Raw genomic sequence first — 17,364 nt, forward strand, 5'->3', positions numbered from 1 at the left:
TAATATTTAAAAATGTGTATGCATATCTGCTCTGGTTGGCTTTTTAAAACTGATCTCTAGTTGACATTTCATTATACTTGAGTACTTTCCCATTCCATAGTGTCCATTCCTCACCTTTGCTTCTGTTTAAAAGTTTATTAAATAATGAGATTATATTATTGGGGCATTTTAGGACATTTTAGAAAAAAAAGCAATTCGTCCCTGACCTCATCTAAGCATTCAAAGTTTCTGAGGGAGTGGGTTAAATATTCCCGAGGAGGTCAACATTGCTCCTCGGTTTGCTGAAATTAGGAACAGATAATATCTAAGGGTCGTGCTGGATTGATGAGACTCTTTCCCCTCAACTCTGCCTCCTGGGAAGGAACACAGTAGCTGGTTAGTAGTGCACAACTGCACTGCTTAATTTACCTTGTGGAAGGAGGAAGAATGTAATTTCCCTGGTTGCAGTTTGGCCATCTTAATTGTATGGAAATTGCCAGAGGACCCTTAATGGGCACTAGCGGTTTAGAATGCTGAATTTCACATGCCTCACAAGACCGAGCTTGCCTAGGCATGCCTACGGGGCTGCCTGGTGATTTTAATGACAACACACGCTCTCTGAGGTTTTGAAAAGAAAATGGCCTCTGAGATTGGAAGGATCAGCTGTAGTGGGGAAGGACAAAGCACTCAAACCCATCTGGTTGTCTCACAGGTACTTTAGAATCAATTTCCTGTACCCTGATTTACCACAGGTAGATGACGATGGCTACACCTGGCAGTTATTTGGTTTGTGAGACCTGATGAGGTCACGGACCAAGGATACACGGGCCTGAGCAAGTCAAGGCTTTATCGTGGAGTGATTGAGCTGGTCAATCAAAATGAATATTTAATGTGAGCTGGGCAGGTCTTGTGCATGGTGCATATTCCATGATATATTTTCTGAATAATCAAGTGATTTAAATTCCTGTAAGACTTTTTTGACAACGGTGACCGTAGGCATGCTTTTAAAAAGATTTTGTTTTCCAAAACGATTCTTATTTGGCATCAGAAACTTTTTAGCATTCTAGCCCTTGGATTTTTTATGTGTCACCTTTATTTATTCCTCCCTTAGATCTCGGTTTTACCCACACTTCTCACTTTGAAGAAGCAAAATTGCAAGTAATACCAAATTCCTTACCTATTATTATGAATAATCCTTAAGACTGAACAGTTATTTTTTTATATCATGTCTTTTACATAATAATAATGTACGGGTTAATATTATCTTTTGAAACAGAAACCGTAAATGTGAAATGAATGTAAAACAATAGGACTTAAGAACAACAGCTTTGGAAGAGGTTTTTTAGCAACAATAAAATATTTCAAATCAGAATGATGTCAATTTATTAATATCCAATGAGAAAGCAGCAGATATTTGCTTCTGTGACCCTGAAAGCACAGGGGTGGGCAGATCCCTAGTAGGCTGGTAGGTAAGGATGCTGCCCTGGTGCTGAGCCTGGGCACCCTTACACTATTCCTTGGCCTTTCCTTCCTCTTCTCTGTATCACAAGGGAGCTGACTCCTGCAAACTGTGCTCCTCAGATTAGAGGACAGCAGGGGACGAAAAGCTGGGGTATGGTTCCCCGTCTATATCTGCTGTAGGTGGCTTCTTTAGTGGTGACTGAGTCTCTGCCTGGTTCCACCTTCCATCAAGTGCCCTGCACCCCCAGGCTCCAGTAACACCCCCTCTTCCCTTCGTCCCTCCATCCCAGTGGTGTTTGTAGCTTCCTGCTGTTGCTACTCCCTGAATTTGCCTCACCAATTCCTTCTTGACGTCTCAGCAATTCCGTCCCTTGTGTAACCAATTCTCTGCATTAAATTCCTTGTGTCTCAAATACCTTGTAGTGTCTTCTGTTTACCTTGTTGGACCTTGAATGATGTAGTAGGCAGGGAATGAGACAAAGGGCCATCGATTCAAATATTTAATGCCATTTGGCTTTCTCTAGCAAAAGCAGGGAGCTTGGGAAATTCTGTAGTATATTCAGATTCATTCTGTTTAACTCAAGGGTAACTAGAAAACATTAACATTTTTAAAAATATTTCTGAAATGTCTCTTTCTTTTCTCCTGCATTCGTAAGCAAGACTGAATTTTGTTTACTCTTGTTGATGCTTTAGATTCTTGTAGTGTTTCTTAAGGTACCTAGGACCTGGATATTAAAATAAGATCCGTAGATGTTTGGACTAAATAGGATTCATCTTTAGGATGCAGCTCTCAGGTAGTTTTTAGAAACCTTCCTTTTATCAGCCTTGTGTGTATGGGTGTGTGTGTTTGTGTATGTCTGTCTGTCATCTTATGAAAATATATCTTCAAAGGTTAATGCATATCTAGTTTTTTGATATTTACAAATATTCCGTCAAGTACACTGAGTGTTTTATCTTAAATAGAGCAGCAATACCAGGTCAGTAAGGTTTTTTGGGAGCAAAATCTATTTTTGGATAGCCAAAATCTAGGTCATTTAAAAATGCAGGCTTTAGAAAATTCATTCAGCTTTTCATTGTTTCTTAAATATTTAATGATCACCTGTTATGAGCTAGGCATCGGAGCCACAGTGGTAAATAAGACAGTGGGTGTTTATCTCAGTGAACTTAAAATCTGGTGGGGAAGGCAGACATCTGTAGGCAATCATAATAATGTACAAGAAATTATGAGGATATGTAGCAAGGGGACTTAACCTGATCCAGAAGTTTGGGATGGTGCTCAGAAGTGATCAGAAGAAATGATGGGCAGAAGAAAGATAATGAAGACCAAAATTGGCCCAGGCTATCAGATAAGATCTATTCACTCATTCATCCAATCATTTCTACAATTGTTTGTAACGATCTTGGGAAGATGAAAAAAACGAATAAGCCTAGTTTGCCAGTAGGACTAAGAGTGTTAATAAAAATGCAAAAGGATGATCTGATGAAGCAGGCACACCAAGAGTTGGATAATGAGTTGGGGTTTATGCCACATCAATAAATTCCTGACCCATAAGGACTAACGACTTCTCCTCTGTGCTCCTGAAGCAGTTTATACCTGTATTGTAGCATTTAGTATTGTTTGGTCTGAGAAATTTCATTGAAAATATGCTATATACACACAGTGAAATATTACTCAGTCTTAAAACAGAAGGAAATCCTGCCATATGTGACAACATTTATGAACCTGGAGGCTATTATGCTAAGTGAAATAAGCCAGTCACAGGACAAATACTCCATGATTCTGCTTATTTGAGGAAAACAGTCAAAATCATAGAAGCAGAAAGTATAATAGTGGTTGCCAGGATCTGGGGAAGGAGAAGACAGGAAGTTGCAGTTCAATGGGGATAAAATTTCAGTTAGGAAAGGTGAATAAGATCTAGAGATTTGCTGAACATCATGTGTCTATAGTGAGCAATACTGCATTGTGCACTTAAGAGTTTGTTAGGAGAGCAGACCTCATGTTATATGTTACCACAACTTAAAAAAAAGAAAATTTCACTGAGACTATTTTTATTTTACTGATGAAAAAAGAAGGATCGACAGGATTACAGTGTGGTTAGGAGTCAGTCTGTGATCTCAGGCATGTTCCCGAACATTCTAGGGTTGCTATGACGATTGAAACAGAAAATATTTAAATTACTTAGCCCAGTGCTTGGCACAGACTACTTAATTAATATTAGCTCTTATTAGCTATTAGACCTGTGAATCCTGTCCAGTATCTAAAGGCTCTGTCAGTACATTTCATTTGATCCCAAAGACAACTGTCGGAAGGGGAATGTGGGCATGATCATTTCCATTTTAGAGAAAAAGAAACAGAATCTAGAGCTATTAGAGATTTTTCCTAAATAATACATCAGAGATTGAGCTGTGATGAAGCCAAGAATCCAATGTCTTGTGAGTCTATTGCCTTTCCCAAGCAATCAAGCTGCTCCTTATTGTACCATAAATGTTTACAAAAATATACCACTCCCCTACTAGACTGTGTTAGACAAGTTCTTTATGGAATTGGCTCTCCTACCAGGCAATCTACTCTTTGAAGCCAGAGATGAGATTTTATCTCTCTGGGGTGTTCTCATAATGTCTAGCTCAGAGACATGGAAGTAGAAGGTGTTCCATAAATACTTCCTGAATTAAATGGAGAGGCAGACAGAGACAGGCATAATGGATAACGCAACGGAAGTTGCTCTCAGTAGTTTCTGAACCCGACCAGCACTTTTCAATTTGCTATGGCATATTAATGGGTACTAAGCAGCTGTAGTTCCTGTCTTTGAGTAATACCCCCAATTCCAGGCAAATTGGGTTTCCGGAAGGTGCCAGGCCCCTCATTAGCTTGAGGGAGTTAATTCTTTAAGATTCTTCAGGTTTTCTTTCTTTTTCAATGAGCTTTCCTTTTGTGTGGCCCTGTACATGCTTCAAATTGAGCCTGGAAATCTGGGAGGGCGGAGCCTATGTCCCTGATATGAAATTTTCTTTTGTGCTCATTGAGAAGCAGCCACTCTATGAGGCCGTACAGTTTCAGAGATTCCATTCTCCCATTCCCGGACCTGCGCAGTCGTCCCCATTTTCATGCTTTGGGGGTCTCATGCGGGGAGCGCTGACCGCGCGGTCCCTGCCTTTCTGTGGGAGCAGGATGTGCAGGTTGCCAAGGCCCGAGCGCCAGTTTTCTTTCTTCCCTTCGCTTTGAAACGCTGAGCATGCTTGGGCACGCTGAGCGCTCTCTGGCTCGGCCCACCCCGAGTGAGATTATTAATTGAATGCAGGACAAACCAGGAAATGATTTTATTGGAAACAGAAGATTTTTCTTTAGTCAGTAGTGCAAAAATCATGAGCTCCCAGTGCTGTCATGGTTACACAGCTCCTTTTCATCCTGGTGGAAATGACAATCAATTTGGAAGTCACACGTCACCCCTTGATGGAACCATTTGTGAAAAGCCAGCAGAGGCAAAATCAGCACAAATATGCCACATGGCCTGTATCCCGAGCCTGGAATGATGTCTGTAAGAGGTCTTAAACAATGGTAGCTTTATAAATCAACCATATGCCATGAAATTATAATGGAAGCTCATAAAAGATACTCTGGATTTCCTGAGAAAGAGAGAGAGAGAGTGTATGTGTGTGTATTTGTACATACTTGTGCACCTAGATGTTTTCACAGGGGTTAGTTTGGCCTTGAAAAGGTCAAGGGGAATGTTCATTGCATGTCTGAGAATGTACCACATTTTAACTCCCTGGACAAGCAAAGCAGTTTCTAATAGGTGATGTTATTCTCCCAGTAATACAAATCTTTTAAATGAGTTTTACCAAGATTCTAGTAAGATATAGTGACTAAGAAAAATTTCACCCTTAAAAACAAAATCCAAAGAAAATGAGTCTACTTCTTGGGAGCAATGTATTGCAATAAGTGAAGAGACTATTTCACATGTATGGAAATAGAGATGTTTGCTATGTGTTAGGGAAATAAGAGAAGTCTGTTTCCTTTGAGATGTTTAATTGCACTTGATAAATTACATTCGAATGGCCTGGTAGAAATAGCATTTGCATATTGACAAACCTTGTTATTGCCTACTTCATTTAGCTGTCATGCATAATCACATAAATGAATGACTTCTTTGAATAGACCTATTTCTGAGAACGTAATTATAGTATATTTGTGATAATTACTGTGTTCTTTGAGAGCATCTTACATAGTATCCCTTGACTTGTTTAGTTTTAAGCCAATTTTTACGCTTTCCCTTGGAAAATTGCTAAAGTTGGGCTTTTGTCCAAATGCAAAAAGGGCTTCCAGTTGATAAAAATGACTAAATCTGACCACACACGCTGCAGTCACTAAGATGGCAGACTCACTCCGCTTGCTCATTTTGTCTTCTTTCTCTCTTTATTCTTGTTCAGATGATACTGCTGACTTGTGGATCACTCACTGTGAGGAAATTCATGGATTCTATGGAAAAATAAATCCCCAAAGATTTGAGAATGAGAAACAGGGTGGTGACCCCTTTCTAAAATCCCTCTTGAGTCTTTTCATTTCAGTTCTTACCTCTTGATGCAGCTTGACCTCAGATGGCCCATAATCATGGGATATCGTATTGATGAAATAAGAATGAAGAATGATATGAGGAAGCCAAAAGTTCCTTCTTCCCCTCAGCTTGGGGGATGGAAACCCTGAACAAAGAAGAATGAAGAACAAAGACAAGATTATAGTAAGAGTACCCAAATGTTTAGGAGCATTTTGTCTGGGATTCTTTTTTAAGAACGCCCCCACCCTCCTCTGTGTTTGATATCGCTCCGGGTCCTGGGTTTCCGGCTTGGTTTAAATGGACTGTCTGCCTGGGAATCTTAGACACCCCAGCCCTCCCCGTGCATTCCTCAAACACCTCCCCCCATCTGCCTCATTGTTTTTATCCATTTCTGCTTGATTTATTTTTGCCACCTGGCTCCTGTCTCTGGCTTCACTTGTCACTTGTCTTTATCTGCTCATGCCTGAGCACATTTTACTAGTATGATGTAGTGGAAAGACCGTGAGCTTTGGGATTTAAAATCTCAGCAACCAATTATTGGCTGTGTGACTTGGGATATGTCAACTTTTTGGGTCTCAGTTTCATTTTCATTAATTACAAAAAGAGAACATTAATACATTCCTATTAGGGTAGAAGTGAAGAATTAATGAGTTAACTGTATAAAAAGTGCTTATCCTGGTGGCTGGCACCTAGTACTCACTCAACGCCTACGTGCCTCCTTTCTCCTCACTTCTGCTCCCAAGGACATCTCTGCTTTATCCTGCACTGGCCAATCCCAGTGACTTTCCAAGCATCGGAGACCCTCTCCCTGCCCTCTCCCTGACAAGTAAGGGCTTGTGAATCATGACATTATGACCAAGATGACCAGTGATGCAGCCTCCTATCTGCGTCTTTCAAATTCTTCTCCCCTTCCACACTTCCTTCCAACACCTGTCTTCCTGTTATTACTTAGCTACGTGTTAACAGTTACCAGTTATCCATCTGTCCTGTCTACTGTTATCACTCTTGGCAGAACACTAAAGAAGGAAAGGAAAGCATCAATAAAGATATAATCTGAGGTTGCTTGAGACTCACTAAAATAATTTAAATCTCCAAAAATGGTATCGTCTTAAATTTAACATCAACAACAACACCATTTTAGCTTTAAAGCTTGTATCTTTTCTTTCCCTGTTTATAGAATTCCTATTAATGATGCTTTTCTCTCTGGTTTCCCCAAACAGGAAATCAGTGGTCTTCAATTTCTTCTAATTCTTTGAAGTCCTTTGCCAAAACTTTCTATTTTCTCTTCTATTACCTTACTTTCACCATTTTTGTCATAATCTGTAATTTAAACTCTGATTCTATCATAAATAAGTAATTTGGACTTTTTCCTATTTAATGGCTCAGGGATTATCATCAAAGAATGGCATGGCCAATTTTCCTCCCAGCACCATTCACGTTCCTATGGTTCTTTTTCTTTTCTCAAGGAGGTTAACTTCCATGACTCTCAGCTTTGAAGATTCTAAAAGTATAGAAGCTCAGGGAGTTGGAAACAAGCTTAACATCCTTAAATAATGGACACGATGCCCTTGCTACCTGGTCACCTGGTCCTGGTTGAATAATGCCAGTTATGATGTGACAATTGAATCTCAAGGCATCAACCTACTCCATATTTAGAGAGCCTGTATTGTTAGAAAGCTAAGCCAAACTGTATTTCCCATTTACTTTTTCTTCAATCTTAATTTTGCCCCTTGGAGTCATATGGAACAAACTTGGTTTCCACTTGTAGACCACTTGTACATTTGAAGGCAGCTATGTTGCTCCCCCATACACACTCTTCCCACCCACAACATTTCCTTTATCAGGAAAAATATTTCCATTTACTCCAGTCATCTGTAAAACAAGTGTTTGTTAACACACAGCTTTATCACATTTATCAAAGTTAGGAACTTATCTTTCTTCATGGTAATGCCACAGAAACGATGGTCTACAAAATAATCTCCAGTAGATGTCATGTTAGAAACAAAGAACGACAGAAAGAAACGTGTTTCAATAAATGCTCTGTAGCAGAATGTTGATGTGAAACGATGTCTTTGCACATCCATTGACGTTGATTTAAACACGTAATGTTCACATGTGGGAATAGCCTACCATACATATAGGGGCATGGAGATGAGTGGTAGGATTTTGGAAATTACTGATGTGTCTTTACCTTTTAGAGTCCATGCTTTTGCCTCAGGAAAACTGAGACAGCTGTCTGCCTCATGGGGAAAGAGAATTTATCATAAAAAATGATGAAGAGAAAAACAGAACTACACCTAACTTCTGACGTGAAAAACAGGGTTAAACCAAAATGAAAGCATTATAAACCAGGCTATGATCCTGAGAGATATTTTTCCATATCCTTTTATTTTTCTTCTCTAACACATCAGGTACTAAACCTGGAGGATCCCAAAGCAGAGAAGGTACCCTTCCCTCCATGACAGCAAAGCCATGCACCTGATGGAGATGTGGGAAAATGTGGGAAAAGGAAAAAAAAAGCCCACCTCTTTCTGACCCTGGAGGAGGATAATGGGAAGGGGCCAGAGAGGAAGAGAAGGAAGGAGCACAGTAGAAGGATGTGTGCCTTCCCTCTCTGGACCGTGAGGGTAGATACAGGATGCAGGTAGTGAGGGAGGTAAAGAAGAAGGCTGCAGGCCCCAACTCCCTTCTGGACTCGATGAAGAGAGATCTTCTCCACCTTTTCCTGAACCAAACACGCCTTCATTTCTTTGTCTGTGCAGTGTTGTCAGTGAGCTGGAAGCCCCGAGGGTTAGCTTTCCTGAGCCACTCTCAATTCTCAAGGGGATTGGGTACTGAGTCAGCCTTGGGGTCTGCCAAGGCATAGGGAAGTCAGTAGGTGCCGAAATGAGACTGAATTGGTGAGAGAGTGAACTGGGCTGTGACCAGATTGGGAGAATGAGCCAGTTACAGACTCGAATCGTGAATGCCAAGACAGGCAGCAGCCAGATTGGTAAGACAACATTATCAAGGAGACCAGAACATCATGCTCAAGGTCACTGTCTCCTCATTTCATGCTCTTCTCTTTCTCTCCCCACCCATACTCCCAACTACCTTCTTTCAGAGCTGAGTCGGGGAAGGCAGAGGAAACCTGAGACTGGGCTTCCCTCCCGACTCCTAGGGAGAATATTGCCTGAAGGGGCTATGTAAGTTACCAAATCAGACTAGGTTTAAACTGGGTGAGAAAGTCATTTAAAAATCCTCCCACTAAACAGAGAGTGGGGGCTCATGTGGAAAACCATAAACAACAAGAGAACATTTTCTCTGCATATCTAAGTTGTGTGAGTAAAAATTTTTGACCCGCAATTTTCATTGACTATCCCCCAAAGACCTCTAATCGTATTTGAAAGGGGGACAGAAATTGTCACGAGCGATTCGTCGCCTGAAGTCTACTGATGCATGAAGTTAATCCCAACTTTCCATTCATATAGGGGTTTATTTGCACACAGTGTGCTACATTAATTTTTCAGCACAGTTTTTATGTATTTTTATTAAAGTATACTTTTCTTTTGACATTTTAAAAGCCCTGTTGGTACTGCAGTAACCAATGCGTGCATTCGCCAGTTTGATTCACGCCTGCTTCTCGGCTGACTGTGTTTGTCTTCAGGGGGAGCAGAGCAGAAAGTCCTGTTTACCCTTTGTTGTTCATTCAATATTAATCCATGTTTTTACATATTCCCAGAGTGTATTATTCTTTATGCTTATATGCCACAGAGCTAGAGGACCTGATAAATTAAGTAATTTCGCTGAAAATAATTTTTAATATTTTACTCCTGAGAGCAGAGTTAAGGCAACCAAATTCCCTTGAGGATACTGATGGCAGGTACTCATTATGTTTGGAAAGACTCAGCCTTGATGAGATTTAAAAATTTTTTCAGAGATTTTATTTTACCATTGGAGTTACAAGAAGTTTTATTATTCATGACTATGTTATGTATTTATTTGGAAAGCAAAGGGATTCTGTCATGAGATCAAAAAGTTCCTGAAAATTTTTTTAATTAGAAATAAACTCCAAATACTTACTGAGCCTCTACTCCATACTAGTCACTTTGCTTGTTTATTCTTTTAGTTTTCTTAAGCAACAGTCCTGTCCTGAAGAAATCTCAGTTAAGGGAAGCCTGGGTGAATGAATGGGTTAATACGCGGTCTCATTTTACTAAGGGGCTCCTGGAGACTTTGCCTAATCCTAGAGGAACTAGGCAGAGTATTCAGGAACTGAAGAAGGTCTGGGAAGAAACATTTTGGGAGAGACGGTCTTTCGGTGCCACTTAAACCACGGGGGACAGCCTGTGCCACTTTGGAGCAGAGCCAAAGTGATGATGAAGGAACAATGGAACCACAAGGATGGGCATGCTGGGATCAGGTGGGTCCTGATTCAGTCACCTTCTAGTGCCTGTGTGCTCTTGAATAAATTACATAACCTCTCAGAGCCTCAGTTTCACTCATCTGTAAGTTGGGAATAACAATGGGACATGATTTGCCTATCTTGCAGATATTGTTGTAAAGATGAATGAAGTTATGTATGAGAAAGCCTTTTGTACACTCTAAAGCATGATAAATGTTTGTTGTTGTAACGTTTTTTCTTGGCACAAGTGAGCAAGGGAGGGGAGAGGATAGGAAGTGGCTGGAGAGGAAGAGTTGTGTTGGTAGGGATCCTAGTTTGAGGAGAATGGAACTTACTCTTTCTAGACCCTGCTCCCACGAGCTAAGTATCTCATGGAACTTTCATAACCATCCCCTCACCAGATGACTTTGTGTCTAGGACACCACCCTCCTTCTTTCTCTCTGATGTACTCTGTTCTGGTATGTAGCAAAGCATACATTTAGCACTTAGTCCATATGGAATAAGTTAGATGGGAACTGGGCAGATTCTCAGGACATGGAGGCTGTTAGTCCTACCAGTGATGTTCTGAAGTACTGGCTCTTACTAGAGGGAAGTCCCACTAGAAAGCCAGTGAGAAGGTTGGTTATTTGTTCATTCACACACATTGAGTAGTGCCTGGAAGCATGAATATGATGATCAACTTGTCCTGCACAGCTCCTGGTTGCTTGAATATGCCTTTCTGAGTAGCCCTTTGTCTTAGTGATTCCTCCGTCCTCTAGTCTCTCCAGTATATTCATTTCCGTTACCTCTCTTTCCCTTGCTTTCTCCCAATTCCCTTCCCAGCCTGGGAAAACATTGTGGGAACTCAAAGGCAAGTTTCACTCTCTCTAATCTTCGCTTTTTTTCAAAAGTTTGGCTGAAGTCTCATGTTCTCTTCATTTTCATTTTAGAAGTTAAAGTCAAGGAGACTCATTCAGACTTTTTGCTTTGACATACTTCTCTTCCCAGACAATTGTTGCAATGGACTGAGTGTTTATGTCCCCCGAAATGCCTGTGTTGAAATCCTAAGCCCCATTGTGATGATATTGGGAGGAGGGGCTTTTGGGAAGAGATTAGGTCATAGGGTGGAGCTCCGGTGAATGCGATTAGCGCCTTTATAAAAGAGAGGCCAGAGAGCTCCCTCACCCCTTCCATTGTGAAAGATTACAGTGAGGAGACAGCCATCTGTGAACCAGGAAGTAAGCTCTCCCCAGACACCGAATCTGCTGGTGCCTTGCCTTGGAGTTCCCAGCCTTCAGAGCTGTGAAAAACAGATTTCTGTTGTTTGTAAGTGCCTCAGTCTATGGTATTCTGTTATAGCAGCCTGGAAGGACTAAGACAGTCATGCAGAAGTAGCCTAACTGCTTGAAAGTGCGTGAGGTATGGGGTGTCTGAAGGTCAGATGGGGGAATACACTTGGGAAGATATGTTAATATTAACAAAATGATCCTGCCATGCACTTATTTGGAATTGTTCATTGTAGCAGACTCTGGAGGACTCCAGAATAAGTTTATGTGAACTGTATCTCCTCTTCTAAGAGAGCTTTTTATCACATGCTTCATGGGTAGAATCCAGCCCTTAGCTTCACCAATGTCTAAGGTCTGGATTTAAACAAAAGCTGAAAAAATTGTGCCCAATGAGAAATGATGAACTAGGCATAAAGATGATGCTTATTTTTGGGTTAAATAGTCTAGAAGATTTTGTTTTGAATTTTTATAAAAGAGCACTTCTTTCCAGGCCATTCTAGGCATAATCTGCCATGGTATACCTGGTCGGGCGCCAAGATGTCTTATTTATTGACTCAGGGAATTGCAACACTGTTGGTTCAGCTTTGACTCTGTCGTCTTGATTTCATTCTACGTTTTCATTCTAGCATGAACAGAAATGAGTTTTTAAAACATCTTAAACATAAAACAAACCTAACTTCTCTAAAAATTTATATTATTTTATTTGCAAAAATAGTTCAATGTCTTGCACTTGATTTCAGCCTCAGTTCCCACATGTTTTATCAGCTTTCTTCTCATTATCAATTTCACACCACAGAGTAGCGTGGGGCTGAGAACAACAGACAGGAGAACAGAGATAATTAAAGTAAATTTCTCAACTATACTTAGAAATTAGGACAAAAAAATGTGTGCATAAAAATAGGATACTAAGCATTTGATGCTTGAAATCTAGCCTTTTGTAGTTCAGTGACTCTTACCCATGTTAGTGCTGATAAAAATTGAAGGATAAACGTTTTAGTGAACAGCTTAAAAAAAATAAATATATTTTAACACATATTCTCTTTTTTGTGAAATACGGCTAAAAATATGCTTGTTTTCCAGAGTCTTGAAGATCAGAATGTTTTTTCAACTGGAACATTCTTACGTATATTAATAATTATTTCCTTTGTACCCCCCTCCGTCCCTGTCCCCAAGTTCTGGCTCATCCTCTTAGGTTTATTCATGGATTCTGTCCCAGTGGCTCAGATCAGCTTCGGTTCTAATGCCCTTCAAACATCTCCCAACTTATCTTTTTTCAGGAATTCTTTTCTGGAACTCTTGAAGTTCTCCATGTTTGCATAATCTGGTTTTCCAATGGGGTTTCTATTTCTGGTCTTTCTGTCTAGGTTCATGTTGTGGCATAAGGACAAAGCCTGGCCTATTGTCAGAATTGTTTGTAAAACTCTTGAAATGAGTCCTGTCCAAAATTTGAGAAATATTTTAGAGTTATTTAAAATCATTAGATTCTTGATCTTGACATTTTATCAGCAAAACTCTTTCAAAAATGACCCCATTTTATGTGGCCTAACATGATAAGAGGAATCTCTGTAGGAACCTCTGTAGGATGAGGCTGATTTGTGCACAGGCTGGAAAATCAGTAATTTAGATATGAGACTGTCCTACAGACCCACCTGCAGCTTCTGGAACGTCACTTAATGCTTTCCAGTACAGTTTTTTCATTAGACTCCATGTGCATGTGTTTTTCAAGATCCTAGTGTGATGTGTATTAGACATAGAAATGTACATATAACGTGCAACCACAGCAACAACAGTAATTAAAAAGAATGAATGTTTGGAGATTGATCATTATTATTATTTTTATTGTTAAATTTTTTTTAATTAAAAAAATTTTTTATTGCGGTAACATTGGTTTATAACATTATATAAATTTCAGGTGTACCTCGTTATATATTTTGATTTCTGTGTAGATGACATCATGTTCGCCACCCAAAGACTAATTACCATCCATCAGCACACACATGCCTAATCACCCCTTTTTCCCTCCTCCCTTCCCCCTTCCCCTCTGATACCACCAATCCAATCTCTGCTTCTGCTTTTGTTTGTCGTTTTTATCTTCTACTTATGAGTGAGATCTTATGGTACCAGACTTTCTCCCTCTGACGTATTTCACTTAGCATGATACCCTCAAGGTCCATCCATGTTGTCACAAATGGCAGGATTTCATCATTTCTTATGGCTGAGTAGTATTCCATTGTGTACACACCACATCTTCTTTATCCACTTGTCCCTTGATAGGCATTTAGGTTGCTTCCAAGTCTTGGTTATTGTGAATAATGCTGCGATGAACACAGGGGTCCGTGTGTCTTTATGCCTTTGTGTTTTCATGTTCTTTGGAAAAATACCTAGCAGTGGAATAGCTGGATCATATGGTAGATCTATTCTTAATCTTTTGAGGAATCTCCATGCTGCTTTCCATAGTGGCTGCACCAGTTTATACTCCTACCAGCAGTACACGAGGGTTCCCTTCTCTCCACATCCTCTCCAACATTTATTGTTTCCTCTCTTGTTAACTATAGTCATTCTGACGGGAGTGACGTGATATCTCATTGTAGTTTTGACTTGCATTTCCCTGATAGTTAATGATGTTGAACATCCTTTCATGTGCCTGTTGGCCATCTATATATCTTCTTTGGAGAAATCTTTGTTCAGATCTTTTGCTCACTTTTTAAGTGCCTGGTTAGTTTTTTTTGTTGTTGAGATGTATGAGTTCTTTGTATATTTTGGATATTAACACCTTATCAGATATGTGGCTTCCAAATGTCTTCTCCCAATTGTTAGGTTGTCTTTTCTTCTTGTTGATGGTTTCCTTTGCTATGCAGAAGCTTTTTAGTTTGATGTAGTCCCATTTGTTTATTTTTTCTGTTGTTTCCCTTGCTAGGTCAGACATGGTACTTGCAAATATGCCACTAAGACCAATGTTGAAGAGTGTATTGCCTATGTTGTCCTCTAGAAATTTAATGATTTCAGGTCTTACATTCAAGTCTTTAATTCATTTTGGGTTAGTTTTTGTGTATGGTGTAAGATAATTGTCTACTTTCGTTCTTTTGCATGTGGCTGTCCTGTTTTTCCAACACCATTTATTGAAGACACTCCCCTTTCTCCATTGTACGTTCTTAGCTCCCTGGTTGAAAATTAGCTGTCCATAGATGTGTGGGTTTACCTCTGGGATTTCGATTCTGTTCCATTTTCCATGTGTCTGTTTTTGTGCCAGTACCGTGCTGTTTGGTTACTATAGCTTTGTAGTATATTTTTAAACCAGGGAGTGTGATATCTCCAGCTTTGTTCTTTTTTTATCAGGAATCCTTTGCCTATTTGGGGTCATTTGTTGCTCTATATAAGTTCTAGGATTCTTTGTTTTATTTCTGCGAAAAATGTTTTTGGAACTTTGATAAGGATTGTATTGAATCTGTAGATTGCTTTAGGAAGTATGGATATTTTAGCTATGTTAATTCTTCTGATCCAAGAGCACAGAATACCTTTCCATTTCTTTGTTTCTTCTTCAATTTCTTTTGACAGTGTTTTATAGTTTTTAGTGTACAGATCTTTCACCTCTTTGGTTAAGTTTATTCCTAGATATTTTATTCCTTTTGTTGTAATTGTAAATGGGATTGTATTCTTAATTTCTCTTTCTGCTGCTTTGTTGTTAGTGTATAAAAATGCAACTGAATTTTGTGTGTTGATTTTGTGTCGTGCAACTTGACTATATTAACTTATTATTTCTAAAATGTTTTTGGTGGATGTTTTAGGGTTTTCTAAATACAAAATCATGTCACCTGCAAATAGTGACAGTTTTGCTTCTACTTTTCAAATTTGGATCTCTTTTATTTCTTGTTCTTGCCTGATTGCTCTGGCTAAGACTTCCAATACTATTCCCTTCCTTCTTTAATTTCTGATTTTATTTATTTGAGGCTTCTCTCTTTTTTTTCTTGGTGAGTCTAGTTAAAGGTTTGTCAGTTTTGTTTATTTTTTCAAAGAATCAGCTCTGGGTTTCATTGACTTTTTCTATTTTTTTTAGTCTCTATTTCCTTTAGGTGTACTGTTAGATTGTTTATTTGGGATTTTTCTTGTTTGTTGAGGTAGGCCTGTATTACTATAAATTTCCCTCTTAGCACCACTTTTGCTGTATCCCCTAGATTTTGGCATGTCGTATTTTCATTTTCATTTGTCTCCAGGTAATTTTTGATTTCTCTTTTGGTTTCTTCATTGACACAATCATTGTTCAGTAGCATTTTGTTTAATTTCCACATTTTTGTGGCTTATTTGACTTTCTTCCTGTAGTTGATTTCTAGTTTCATACCTTTGTCATCAGAAAAGATGGTTGGTATTATTTCAATCTTCTTAAATTTATTAAGACTTGTTTTGTGGCCTAATATGTGATCAATCCTGGAGAATGTTCCATGTGCATTTGAAATGTGTACTCTGAGATTTTGGGATGGAATGTCCTGTTTATATCTAGTAAGCCTATCCAGTCTAATGTGTCATTTAAGGCCAATGTTTCCTTACTGATCTTCTGTTTGGATGACACATTCATTGGTGTAAGTGGAGTGTTAAAGTCCTCTACTATTATTGTGTTACTATCTATTTATCCTTTTATGTCTGTTAATAATTGCTTTATATATTTAGGTGCTCCTATGTTGGGTGCATAGATATTTACAAGTATTATATACTCTTGTTGGATTGTTCTGTTTATTATTATGTGGTGCCCTTCTTTGTCTCTTGTTACAGTTTTTGTTTTAAAGCCTATTTTGTCTAATATAAGTATTGCTACTCCAGCTTTCTTTTCTTTGCCATTTGCATGGAGTGTCTTTTTCTATCCCTTTACTTTCAGTTTGTTAGAGTCTCTAGGTCTGAAGTGTGTCTCTTGTATGCAGCATGTATATGGGTCTTGGTTTTTTATCCAATTTGCCACCCTATGCCTTTTAGTTGGAGCATTTAGTCCATTGACGTTTAAAGTAGCTATTGATAAATATGTACTTATTGCCATTTTGTTACTTTTTTTTCTGGATCTTTTAGTAGTTCTTCTCTGTTCCTTTCTTCTTCTCTTGCTCTCTTCCTTTGTGATTGGGTGACTTTCTTTATTATTATGTTTGGATTTCTTTCTCTTAATTATTTGTGTATTTATTATAGGTTTCTGGCTTGTGACTACCATGAGGTTCATATATAATAACCTTTGTATATAGCAGTCCATATAGAGTTGATTGGTCTTTTTAGTTTGACCTCTTTCTAAAAGCTCTACTCTTTTGCTCTCCTCCTCCCACATTTTATGCTTTTGATATCATATCTAACCTCTTATTTTTTGTGTGTGTATCCATTATCTTCTTATCATTCACATAGGTGATTTTAGTATGTTTGTTTTTTCACCTCCAGATTATCTTCATAGGTGGTTAGTCTGCTACCTTTACTGTAATTTTGCTTTTATCAGTAATTTTATTGTCTTTTTTTTAAAAAAAAATAATTTCCTTATTTTTATTTGTGGTCTTCTCTTTCCCACTTAAGTGAATCCCTTTAGCATTTCCAGTAAAACTGGTTTCTTGGTGATAAACTCTTTTAATTTTTGCTTGTCTGGGAAACTCTTTCTCTCTCCTTCCATTCTGAATGATAACCTTGCTGGGTAGAGTATTCTTGGCTGTAGGTTTTTTCCTTTCAGCATGTTAAATTATTGTGCTACTCCCTTCTAGCCTGT

At 38.9% G+C, this 17,364-nt stretch overlaps 1 long non-coding RNA gene across 1 annotated transcript in view; it reads left to right on the forward strand.

The window, feature by feature from the left end:
- Positions 1-11,541: 11,541 nt before the first annotated feature.
- The window catches only part of LOC139039877 (uncharacterized), a 30,154-nt gene continuing 24,331 nt past the window's right edge, over positions 11,542-17,364 (forward strand). Inside the window, exon 1 of the long non-coding RNA XR_011493103.1 lies at positions 11,542-11,682. This is a non-coding gene — a long non-coding RNA (uncharacterized lncRNA). The remainder of the gene's footprint in view (positions 11,683-17,364) is intronic.

The sequence above is a fragment of the Equus asinus genome, chromosome 12 (assembly GCF_041296235.1).
Source record: "Equus asinus isolate D_3611 breed Donkey chromosome 12, EquAss-T2T_v2, whole genome shotgun sequence".
NCBI classification, from domain to species: Eukaryota; Metazoa; Chordata; class Mammalia; order Perissodactyla; family Equidae; genus Equus; species Equus asinus.